Genomic DNA, 13,649 nt, shown 5'->3' on the forward strand with positions numbered 1-13,649 from the left:
CAGGAGAGAGGAAGACAATATCTGGAGTGGTTTTCCTGAGTGCACAAGGGGAAGGATTGACTTTACATATCCCAAGACACTTCATATAAATGAGCAGGAGGGAATGCAGGGTCTATGGGCACGTAGGTGACTGAAGAGTGAGATAGAGAATGTGAAGAATATGAGATAATATATACGGGGGCCTAACAAATAGAAGGCATACAAATGTTAGTTCTCTTTGGACTTTTTTTTTAGCGTTAATGCTAACAACCTGGAGCCACAGACAGCTGTTTTTACTAATCAATGGGTCGTTGAGAGCAGAATTATTTGGCTTTAGAAAATTGTGCAAGGCAAAATGTGGGTGGAATATGGATACATGTGGCATATTGGATAGGATTATTTGGCTGTATATAATTTAAAAAAACAAAGAAAACAAGACAGGGTTTCTTTTCCTCATGTGAAAGCAGTCTAGAGGTTGGGAGCCTGGGACTAGCATTGTGGTCCTGTGATGTTGTCAGTGGCTAGTAGTGTGGTCTCATGACGTCCTCAGTGACCTGGGCTATCTCTTACTTTGGCCTCTTTTTTCAAGACAACTTATTGTCCAAGTAGGCTGCTAGAGCCCAAGCCATCATGTCCCAGTCCCAGGAGCAGAAAGAAAGGAGAAAGAAGGAGGGAGGAAGAAGGGCCTGACCCCTTCATTATAAGGGGACTTGGAAGTTCCACACAACATTTGCATTTCTATCTCTCTGGCTGGAACTTGGCCTGCAAGAAAGATTAGAAAATATAGTATTTCAACAGGGCATATTGCTCCCCTGATTAAAATATGGATTTTATTGCAAAGGAGGAAGCAGAGAATAGATATTAGGGTAGGCTTTAGCATTTGTGGGAAGAACATGACTTTATAAACAAAAGACCTATGTTTGAACTCTAGCTCTATCATATACTGGTTGTGACCTTGAACAAGTTATTTTATCTGTTTCAGTTTTCTCTTCTCTAAAACTGAGCTAATACAACCTACTACACAGTGCTATTCTGAGGATTAAATGAAATAGCACAAGTAAAGTGCCATAGTGTGTGGCATATATTAGGCTCACAACAATTGGTAATACTATGTATATGAAATAAAAAATTAGTCACCTAGCAGGCCACTGAGAGATGGTGTCTTAGTTTTCTCAGGCTGCTATAACAAGATACCATAGTCTGGGTGCCTGACAATCACCAGAAATTTTTTCCTCACAGTTCTGCAGGATGAGAAGTCCGAGATCAAGCTGCTTATAGATTCAATGTCTAGTTAGAACCTGCTTCCTGGTTCATAGATGGCGTCTTTTTGCTGTGTCCTTACAGAGCAGAAGGAGTGAGGGAGCTCTCTGTGACCTCTTTTACAAGGGCAGTAATCCCATTCATGAGGACTTTGCCCTCATGACCTAATCACCTCCCAAAGGCCCCACCTCCAAATACCATCACATGGGGATTAGATTTCAATATACAAATTTTGTGGGGACACAACATTCAGTCTACAGTAGATGGTGTCTAGTTAATTGGGGTGATTTGCAACTCAGAGTTACAGGTTTACTATCCGAGTAACCATATCCACTTCTCCTTTGTTATATAAGAAAGCAAAACCCCAAGATCAAGGAGAGTTGTAATACATTGTCAATGGCATTTATTGACTCCGGTTAACTTAAGCATGTTCACTCAACTTGTTCAAATTAATATTTGTTCAAATTCTCTTAATCAATCCCTTCATCTGGCACCAGCCAAACTGCAACCATGAGACAAGCAATCTTGTTAAGGCCTGCTGAAATATGGCTGTGTTACCAAACACACGTAACTTAAGTTTAGATCTTCAAAGAGTGGGAAAATGTTTCTCCAGCCACCGCTGATTTTTAGCTCTCTGTTCTAGCTATCTTAGGTAATACCTATTTTCATGATGCTTTTGGTTGGTTGATTTTGTAATTACTGGAGTCATAATCAATAGCCACTGTATACAGCACCTGGATCTGATTATAGGCGCTGTTGTGTCTACTGACCCAGGCCCTGAGCCCTTGTAGTTACTGGAGACAAAATGAAAAAGCCACTGGTCAGCCCTGGGGTTTGCAGTGTCATGAGTTATCATTTCCCACTCAAGGCAGGCAAGGGATGGACAAACAGTTGGCTCTTGGCAGAGCTAGTGCCTCTAGTTAGTCAGCAGAAAATGATTCAGGCAGTGAAGGAGCTGTGAGGAAGGGAGGCAGGCCAAGCTGTCATACAATTCAGCTTGGCAGCTAACGGGAACTGCAGGGAATAGACTGAATTTTATTAGGGAAAAGGCAAGATTTTTTTTTTTTAAAGATTTTATTTTTTTCCTTTTTCTCCCAAAGCCCCCCAGTACATAGTTGTATATTCTTCGTTGTGGGTCCTTCTAGTTGTGGCATGTGGGACGCTGCCTCAGCGTGGTTTGATGAGCAGTGCCATGTCCGTGCCCAGGATTCGAACCAACGAAACACTGGGCCGCCTGCAGCGGAGCGTGCGAACTTAACCACTTGGCCACGGGGCCAGCCCCAAAGGCAAGATTTTTACAGGTGAGATTATTTCTCTCCCTTAGAGATAATTTTCTCTTATTACATCACAAATTACTTTAGACTGAAAGTGCAAGTGATGGATCAGACAAAAACACTACAGAATACTTAACCTAGGCTTGACCTTAAATTATTTAAGTAGTTTCAGCCATTGGTCAACAAGAAGGAAGGTGTCTCACAGGGAAATGTCTAGCCTGAGAGATGGGGGCTCATGCAGCATTCCCCTAAGCCTCATGAGAGGCAGTGCAGTATATATTGGAAAAGGCAGAGCTTTGGCTCTGCCACTAATTAGTGATATGGACTTGGCCTTGCATGAGTTGCTTGACCTCTGTAAACTCAGTTTTAGAGTTTACAGGGCTGATTATCTTCCTCAGTCTTCACAGATTGCTTGTAAGGAGTAAGTAACAAAGTATGTAAAATACCTAAGAGGACTGGCACAGAGAGAGGAGCTCCACATGTCAGTGCCATTTACTTCCCTCATTACAATGTACATACTTACATTCTTTTCAATTATTTGAAAAACATTTTTTTTTTTTTGAGGAAGATTAGCCCTGAGCTAACCTTTGCCAACTCTCCTCTTTTTGCTGAGGAAGACGGTCACTGAGCTAACATCTGTGCCCATCTTCCTCTATGTTATGTGGGACGCCTGCCACTGCATGGCCTGACAAGTGGTGCATAGGTCCACACCTGGGATCTGAACCGGTGAACCCCAGGCTGCCGAAGCGGAATGTGTGAACTTAACCACTATGCCACTGGGCCGGCCCCTAAGAAACATTTTAATATAAACTAAAACATGAAAGCAGAAAAACAAATGTATCATTTAAGAAACTATTATAAAGACCTTTGTATTTGAGTCAAAAAATATAATTTTGCCAACCATCCCTGAATCTCCTTTCCTTCTCAAAGAAACTGCTATTTTGACTTTCATAGTAATCAATGAAGTGACACACCCAAGTGTGCATCTCAAGGCACTAGAGTTTAGTCTTGCCCATTTACAAAAAAATTTCATGTGACTTTCACACTATTTACAGGTTCCTTCTCCATCTCTTTCCTTTCCTTACAATCGTCTATTGAAGAACATGGGCTATTTGACACGCAGTTTTCCATAGTCTACTTTGCTAACTTCATTTTTATGATGCAGGTCCACATTTCTTTTCTCAATTGTATATTTTGCAAATTGACAGTGAGATACAGAGGCATAAATAGACTCAGTTTCAATCCTTTTGGCAAGATTAAAGAAAGTGATATATTCTTTCATTAGGAAGTATATAATATCTTCTTGTCCCTTTTTGGAATGTTAGCAGCCATCAATGCTCAGTGAGTACATTCATTATTCATTAAGGTTTACAAAATGGTGATATTCCATTTCTATCAATTATGAAATGTATTAGTTGGAGTATTTTTATAAGGAGAACTTCCCCTCATCTATTTTATTATCCAATGGTACAGTTCATATAAGAAAAGATAAATGTTTAATTCTTTCCTTGTTTTTATCAGTTTTCAAGACAATGAATTGATTCTCTTCCTTGTTTGAAGGTGACTAATTTTTACCATGTTATTATGAACTCATAAAAGATATACATGTATATGTCTCTGTGTGTATGTATCTCTGTGAATATGCATTTTTTATATATTTTTTAAATACCATATACTGTGATCTATACTTTTTCCACTGTTTTTTGTGTAGCATTCTAGCAATATTCGACACATATAAAATCATTTATACATGTTGATGGATATTTGTTTCACTATTTTGCTATTGCAAACAATGCTGTATGAAATAGCTTTCTTTTACATTTCCTTATATATATTTTTAGGATAACTTCCTAGAAGTGGAATTGCTGCTTTTAAAAGGGCACATGGATTTAAAATTTTCATAGGTAATGCCAAATTGTCTTCCATAGAATTCATACCAATTATGTTGCCATCAAAAATATATCAGTGAGGGGCTGGCCCCGAGGCCGAGTGGTTAAGTTTGTACCTCTGCTGTGGCAGCCCAGGGTTTCGCTGGTTCGGATCCTGGGCACGGACATGGCACCGCTCATCAGGCCATGTTGAGGCGGCGTCCCACATGCCACAACTAGAAGGACCTGAAACTAAGATATACGACTGTATACTGGGGGGATTTGCAGAGATAAAGCAGGAAAAAAAAAAAAAGATTGGCAACAGTTGTTAGCTCAGGTGCCAATCTTTAAAAAAAAATATATTAGTGATAAGGCATCTTTTCAAAAAATGCTTTGGGCTGCAAGGGGGACACAGGGGGTCAGAAAAGGATCGAATTTTAATAGAGGGAGAAAGCTAGGGAAAGGCCGTGGTGGAGGTGAGGAATTGGAATTGGGTAAAGGTATTGTGACCACAGAGCAGATGCCAATTCAAACTGGTATCCAAGGTGGAAGCAAAAAGAAAATTCTGTTACTGGCAGGTGTGGTGGTGTGGAAAGAACACTGAATTTAATGGCAGGAACCATGTTCACAGTCATTATCTTATTTAATTCTCACATTAGCTTTGCGAAGTATTATTTCTGTCTTACAGATAAAGTAAAGGCTAAGGAGATAATGTCTATTTCACAGGATTGTATGAGGGTTAAATGATATAACATATACATCATCTATTACAGTGTGAACTTCTTGAGGGCAGTTATCTTAAAACTAGCACAGGGCCAGGTACATTCCGGAACTCAATAAATAATTTTTTGAATATTCTAATAAATGATAGAAGCTAACACAGGGTGTGCCACACAACTATGTGCCCAAGAAATGGTTATCAACCCTTTAAAGATCAGCAACTAAAAGAAAAGTCTGGTTGGCCACAACACCACATAAGATTCTGGTACCTATGCATAATCAGTCATCTAATAGGTATAGATATGACTTTCAGAACTGATAATTATAGATATAGATTTATAATAAATATAGATTTTCAAAGAAAATCTATAAAAATAATGCTGATGTAGAAAACTAAGCATCTCAAACTTTTCCTTTAGATAAATTTAGCAGTCTATATTTTATGTTTTCCTTAGGAAAATAAAAAACAGCAGTTTACATATATTTTACTCATTAAATGGTAGCAATCTCAGTGAATTATGGCTGGAATAGGTTTTGAAATTTATATATAGGGGCTGGCCCCGTGGCTGAGTGGTTAAGTTCGCGTGCTCTGCTGCAGGCGGCCCAGTGTTTCGTTGGTTCGAATCCTGGGCGCGGACATGGCACTGCTCATCACACCACGCTGAGGCAGCGTCCCACATACCACAACTAGAAGGACCCACAACGAAGAATATACAACTATGTCCTGGGGGGCTTTGAGGAGAAAAAGGAAAAAATAAAATCTTTAAAAACAAACAAACAAACAAAATTTATATATAAACATTTACTTCATTTCCTTTCAAAAATGATCTAAGGCATTTTTATAATAAAGGGCACTCATACCACAATATTAATGTAAAAAAAATTGAAATAAAATTCAGATCACTTAAAAGGAGGGAGTGAACCATAAGGACCAATACAGTGGCTATAACCAAACATCATATTTGGCTTGGGAGTCCTTATAAGGAAAAGGATAAACAGTCCATAACACAGTTCTTGTTATTAAAAAATAACTAACCATATCAATTTTAATGAGACAGGTTTTTTCCCCTGATATTAAATCCTAAATAAAACATTTTGTGGGACCTTAGGTAGAAGATCTAGACTAGTGATGATTTCAATATGAACTTTAAAGAACAAATGCTAACTAGATAACCTTTATAGTTCCGATTAGCTCTTTTCCCAATCTCAAGTTTCCATAGTGTCTCTTTCTGTTTAATTATTCCATCATCAGAGCCAAGTACACAGAAAATACTTGATGTTTGATGTATGAATTTTTGAATTAAAAGAAATGTTGTTTCTAGTCTTTATTTAACATTTAACAACAAAGGAGGCAGAATGGGGTAATAGAGCCCTGGATTATGAGTTAGGGTACCTCACTTATAAACCTCAACCATATGTTATGTGAATGTGATCTATGGCAAGACTTAGCATCTCTGGGTCTCAGTTTTCACATTTATGAGGTTTAGACCAGTGCTTTTTACAGCTTGGCTTTACATTAGTACCACCTAAAGAGTTTCAAAAATGATTGATGTGTAGGATTACCCCCACAAATTCTGAAAAATTTGCTTTGGCTTGAGACCCAGGTATCACTATGGTTTTAAAAGGTCCAAGGTGATCTAAATGAGCAGCTCCTGGATGAGAACCACTGATTTAGAGGATTTCCTAGGTCCCCTCCAGGTGGAAAGTGCTAAAAATTGATGAGATTCAATATTTAGGAATTAATGACTGTTTTAACAGGCTAATAAAGGTAGTTGCAACTTTGGGGGTGGATCTTTATCATCTAAAAAGAGTAAAAATCCTGGGATATTTATTATTCAATGATAATTCATGGCATGTCATATATTGTGATATACTCACAAATATTATTCAGCCATAAAAGATGAAGAAAATGCTCAGGGGACAATCTTAACCCAGGTTTCATTGTCATGTGGGACATGGGGGACAGAAGATAAAGACCAGGACTAGCTTATGGTAAGGAATTTAATAGGATTAGGAATTGCCCATTAAGGTGGGACCTTGGAAGTCCTCAGTGTCAGATACAAACCCTCAGTAGCGGTGGAAGAAAACAGTCCCTAAGAAGTTATAAACTGTCCCATTTATAGTTTAGCAACCCAAATTCACCTCATTTGGTGGATCTAAAAACCCTCAAACTGTGAACTCAGTTTTGGTGCTTTTAGATTGGTAGTGCTGCCAGACGCTTGGCAGAAGCCAAGAGAAATCCTCCCCAGAAAACAAACACTTTCCTGGGCCTCAAAGAATGCTCGTAAATAATTTTCCAAAGAAAATAAGCAGCTCTGGCTAAACTAAGCCCACAAGGAAACATGGCACCATGAGTGAGAACCAGCAGAAAAAAAATACAACAATAGGGACCTATCAAGACTTGACTTACTGGAACTGTCAAACAATATAAAACAGCTATGCTCACTGTGTTAAAGCAGCACCAGACAAACTGGAAAATGTCTGCAGGAAACAGAAAACTTGGAGATGTGATACAGCAAATTTGAAAAGAAACCCCACCAAATCTAGCTTTCAGAAATGAAAAATATAATTTTTGAAATAAAAACTCAATGGATAGGTAGAAAAGTACATTAGACACAGCTGAAGAGGTAAAAAAAATCATACTGAATCCAGCACAAACAGATATAAAGATGGAAAAACATCAAGGAAAGGTAAGAGACATGGAAGATGGAGTGACAATGTCTAACACGTTTAATTAGAATTCTAGAAGGGGAGGAGGGGGAGAATAGAGGCAGTATTTGAAAAGATTATGGCTGAGAGTTTTTCAGAATTGATAAAAGGCGCTTATCCACAGATTCAGTAAACTTAGTGAATCTCGAGAGGAATAATAAAAAGAACTCCATATCTCAACACATCATTAGTAGAACTGAGCAACACTAAAGACAAAGAGAACAAAACTATCCAGAAAAAAAATACCAGATTACTTTCAAAGAAAAGGCAGTTAGGGAGACAGCTGACTTCCCAACAGCAACCAGAACTAGGGACAGATGAATGGCACTGTGAGTGGGAAGAAAATAATTCCTAACTTAGAATTCTATAGCCAGAGGAAATATCTTTCAAGATTGAGGGTGAAATAAAGACATTTCCAAACAAATACATAAATAAGCAAGCAAGCAAATAAACAAAAACTGAGTTTTCCACCAAGAGAATCTCAACAAAAGAAATTCTGAAGGATATATTTCAGGTCAAAGGAAAGTGATAGAGGGTCTTGGATACAAGATAAATTGAAGAGCAAAGCAAATGGCAAATATGTGGGTAAATCTAAAAAACACAAAGACAAAAAGCAAAAGTAAAAAATGGACTGTAGAAACAGTGGGGTTAAAAACAGAGAATCAAAACTTATGACAAATGTAATTCAAGAGAAGGGTAGAGGGATAAAAAATATTTAAGGTCTTTGGAAAAGGATTATAAGCATTGATTAGCTTTATACTTTGATAAACTAAGCAGGTATGTTGCAATTCCTAGGGTAAAAACAACAAGAAACAGCATTTAACTTCCAAACTAGGGCAAAGAAAAACAGGAATTTTAAAAAGTAATCAACAGAAAAAGAAATAAAGGAGAAGAAAGGAAACATTGACTAGGAAGGATAAATAGGAAGTATGAAATATGATAAACCCAAATATATGTGTATTTTAATTATTACATTAATTTTTTTTAAAGATTTTATTTTTTTCCCTTTTTCTCCCCAAAGCCCCCGGGTACATAGTTGTGTATTTTTTTGTTGTGGGTCCTTCTAGTTTTGGCATGTGGGTGCCGCCTCAGCATGGCTTGATGAGTGGTGCCACATCCGTGCCCAGGATCCGAACCAGTGAAACCCTGGGCTGCTGAAGTGGAGCGTATGAACTTGACCACTCGGCCATGGGGCTGGCCCCTACATTAATTGTTAATGGACTAAATGTTCTCGTTAGAGGAAAAATATTGTCAAACTGGACAACAAAACAAAACCCAACTAAATGAGGATTATAAGGAGCACATCTAAGACACAAAGATAGAGACAGACTGAAAAAGAAATTAAGAACAAACCCTCTTGCAAATACTAACCAAAATAAAGTTAATATAGTACAGTAATTAGATTTTAGGACAAAAAGCATTAATAGTGATGAAACAGGACTTTCATAATGAAGTTTTCGGTCCATCAGGAAGATATGACAAGATTGAATTTGTATCTAATAATATAGCCTCAAAATAAAATAAAAGTTGACATAACTAAAAGGAGAAATATACACATCCACAATCATCCGAGGGACATTTTAAAATCCCTCTTTCAATAAGTGATAGAACAGAGGGAAAATCAGTATAGATACACACAATTTGAACATGGTTAACATATCTAATACACAAACATAAAATTCTGTGCCTAATAACTGCAGAATACATGTTCTTTTCAAGCCCACATGGAACATTTACAAAAACTGACTATAGATTGGGCCACAAAACAACTCTCAGCAAATTTCAAAGGATTGAGATAATACAGAATAAGTTTTCTGACCACAATGTAGTTTAGGTAAAAATCACTCACAAAGAGATGGCTAGAAAAAATCTTCTATGTTTGGAAATCAAGAAACACATTTGTAAAAAACCCATGGGTCAAAGAAACCACATGGAAATTAGAGAACATTTTAACCTGAACGATAAGAAAAACACTAACGTACAAGTTTGGTCTCAGGATAAAGTCTAGGTAGAAGATAGACTTTGGATTAAACAGTTTATGGGTAGCAACTGTAGATAAGTGGATGAATTCAACCAAACAGTACACATAGAAGGGCCAATTAATAGAACACTAAGAGGCACCATCCTTTAAAAGGCCAGCAAATAAGGAGGCGGTCAGGACAATAAGGGGAGATGATCAGACAGTACCTCTGAGACCAGAGTAAGCAAGAACCCAGCCCTCGGCCCCCATGTTGCAGGTAGATTTGTGCTTTAGATTGCCTTCTTCAAGACTGTCTAAATCCTCCTCTAGTTCCTGGGGCAAAGCAAGGCACCCTGAGCCTGGATTTGGTCCCACGTGGGGTCTAGTCGCCAGAAGTGCCTCTCTTGAAATTTTCTAGGTCACGTTTTGGTGCCTAGGACAGGTGCCATCTCTCCCCTTTGAGGCACTCTCCTACTCTCTAACCCATGATTGGTGTGGATCAAATTGGTCTGCCAGAATGGTGTTTCATGCTTTTAGGTGACTCTCATATTACATACAAGATGAATTCAGGGTTCTGGGTCACCAAATCTCACCATTGACCTGGGGATTGTGTTGTGTGTGTGGGGCTGTGCATTAGCTCTCACTGGTCTGTGTTCCAACTGTGGTGCTGCCTCTGGTGTAGACCCCCATGCTTGTGAGGGTGCTGGCATTGTTCTTTACCCTGTTCACCTCCCACCACTGGCACCAGGGAGATAACCCTACCCACCTCTGCAGGTTCTGCACCTTGTGTCAGGCCAGGCCCACTTCATCTGAGACCTTTTAAAACTGTGCTCCACAAAGCCAACGGCCCTTCCAATCAATGTCCTCTCGTTTCCAATGATAGTGACATTGTGCTCTCCAGGTTTGGACTTAAGTTATACTGATGAAGAAATGGACATTCCTCGCACAAATGAAAATGCTCTTCTTGCTCCACGCATGGGCCTCTTGCCTGTGTTTCCCCGGTGTTGCCAAAAGATCACGGTCTAGGAATGCAGTAATTACAGCCTAAAAAGTTCAGGAGAAGACATGGTTGGACTATGTGTTCTATGTTTATGCTCAAAAAGTCCAAATGGAAAACATAATATGACGAGAAAATAAATTTATTATTCACATTTTCCTGCATACTCTGGGTAAGACTTGCATTTCTGGTAATCACCAATGAAGCACAGTAACCTTTGAGTCACTGGAAGCCAGTACTCACAGTGGCACAATAGACACAGAATCATCATAATGATGTAACCAGCATTAAATAAATGGAAACTGTAGAGGCCAAGGTCTGTATAGTTCACTACAAACAGGTTCAAAAGAGTCATGGCATTGTGAATACTAACAGCATTACTACTCTTTTATCACAGTGGGAGATATGAATTTAGCCAGGAATGGCACATTTGACAATAAAGAACCTGAAGGGACTATTTCCTAGGGCAGAGGAAGAAATGGTGCCCATATCCTATAAAGAATCTATATGTGCACTGATTGGGGAATAAACACACACCTTCTCTCTACCCATTGTTCTAAATCTTCATTGACAAGTCATTTTATCTTACTTGGGCCCATGAATTTTGTAATACATTTTTAAATCAAATTGTTTATATAGACAATGGTCCTGTGAAAAATATTTGCCCTGTGGGCAGCCATGAGCAAAGCAGGGCAGAACTATGAGAAACCAGAAACCATGAGAATAGTACCTTGGAAGTGATCAAATAAATACAGAATGACAGATCCATTGGATTGAGGGGTAGAAAACCACTGACACTACAGCCACTGGAGGTAGGGGAGAGAGAACAGATTGCAGCAAGGTAAATAGTGAATGGTATAAAAGTTGACAGCGACAATTTTTTAAAGGAGCTTGGCTATGAACAAGAGTAGCTAGCAGGAAGGTAGCAAGGAACATTACACAGACCATCAAAAAGAATGAATGTAGTTGACTCAAATCATAGAAAAAATAAAAATTCTTGGGTATACAGTGATGGAAAGGGAAACTTATTCAACACCACTGGTAGGTAACTTGCTCTTTACTCATAAAAAGTAAAACAAAGCACCCCCACAATGGAGAGCTCTTATGGGTAACATCTTAACCAAAGAATTTAATTTAGCATACTAATAGTGGAACAATTTGACATTGTGTCTCCTAATGTGATACAATATGAAGTACACAACATACTTATGAAATATCTCTGCCCAAACCCTGAATCTTATCAAGTCTTTAGACCTTATTAACAGGAAATACTGGGGGATAGAAACAGGTACTGATATTATAAATAAATAAATACACAAATCTAAAATGTGGGACATTCTATAAAACAATGGTCTGATTTTTTTCATAAAGTCAATGTGGCAGAGAATAAGAGGTGAAGTTCTAGAAAAAGAGACAAAAGATATAACCAAACACCATGGATAAAACTTAATGAAATCCTGGTTAAACAACATTAACAATTATAAGACAATTTATGGACAAGTAGAAATAATCTGAATATGGACTGAATATTAGATGATATTGGAGAACTACTGTTATTTTTCGGTGTGATAGTGATATTGTAATTATATAGAAGAAAGTCATTATTTTAAGGAAATTTCTGTTGAAGTATTTATGGGTGAAACGTCCTATCTGCAGCTTACCTTCAAATGGTTCAGCAAAAACAACTATACATATCTGTACAGACACACTGAAAGTACACACACACATACAGAAAAGGCAAAATGTTAAAAATGATTGGAGCTAGGTGGCATGTACAGATGCTATCCCATTTGACTATTCTTTCCACTTGTCTGTGTGTAAATTTTCAAAATAAAAAATTGGGGAACACCCATTAGATTGGCAAAAACATCCAAAACCAAGAGCGACAAATGTTGGAGAGGTTGTGGAGAAAAAGGAACCCTCATACACTGTTGGTGGGAATGCAAACTGGTACAGCCACTATGGAAAACAGTATGGAGATTTCTCAAAAAGCTAAAAATAGAAATACCCTGTGACCCAGCCATCCCATTACTGGGTATCTATCCTAAGAACCTGAAATCAGAAATCCCAAGAGTCCCTTGCACCCCTATGTTCATTGCAGCATTATTTACAATAGCCAAGACGTGGAACCAACCTACATGCCCAGAAACTGATGATTGGATGAAGAAGATATGGTATATACACACAATGGAATACTACTCAGCCATAAAAAAAGACAAAATTGGCCCATTCGCAGCAACGTGGATGGACCTCGAGGGTATTATGTTAAGCGAAATAAGCCAGTCAGAGAAAGACGAACTCTACATGACTCCACTCATAGGTGGAAGTTAACATATTGACAAGGAGATCTGATCGGTGGTTACCAGGGAAAAGGGGGGGTGGGGGGAGGGCACAAAGGGGGAAGAGGTGTACCCACAACATGACTAACAATAATGTACAACTGAAATCTCACAAGGTTGTAACCTATCATAACATTTAAAAAAAAAAAAAAAATTGGGGAGAGGAAGGGAGCCAGTAGAGTGAGAAGGTAAAGATGGGTGTAATTGAACTACAGCCCAAATAGAAAGATTTGCGCTAAACAGAAGGTGTGCATTATTTTTTGAGATTAGCGGAAAGAAGCTGTGAGTACAGGTATAGACAAGTGGGTAGGTATGAGCGTGGGAAGTGGAGGGAATCTCAATCTTCTCCATGAAGTAGGAGGCAAGGAGAGTAGCAGTAGGTCAGTGGCATGAAGAGAAGGAAGATGGGGAACAGCTGGTGTGGGAAATGGCAAAGGGAGCTGACCAGAGCTACGTAAAAGATTTCAGAGGGTGCAGCTGAGGTGCTGCTAAGGACTTGAGTGTCTAGACACTGCTCCTCTTAGCACTTCCAGCTTCTCTCCT

Source organism: Equus przewalskii, chromosome 6, assembly GCF_037783145.1.
Source record: "Equus przewalskii isolate Varuska chromosome 6, EquPr2, whole genome shotgun sequence".
NCBI lineage: Eukaryota > Metazoa > Chordata > Mammalia > Perissodactyla > Equidae > Equus > Equus przewalskii.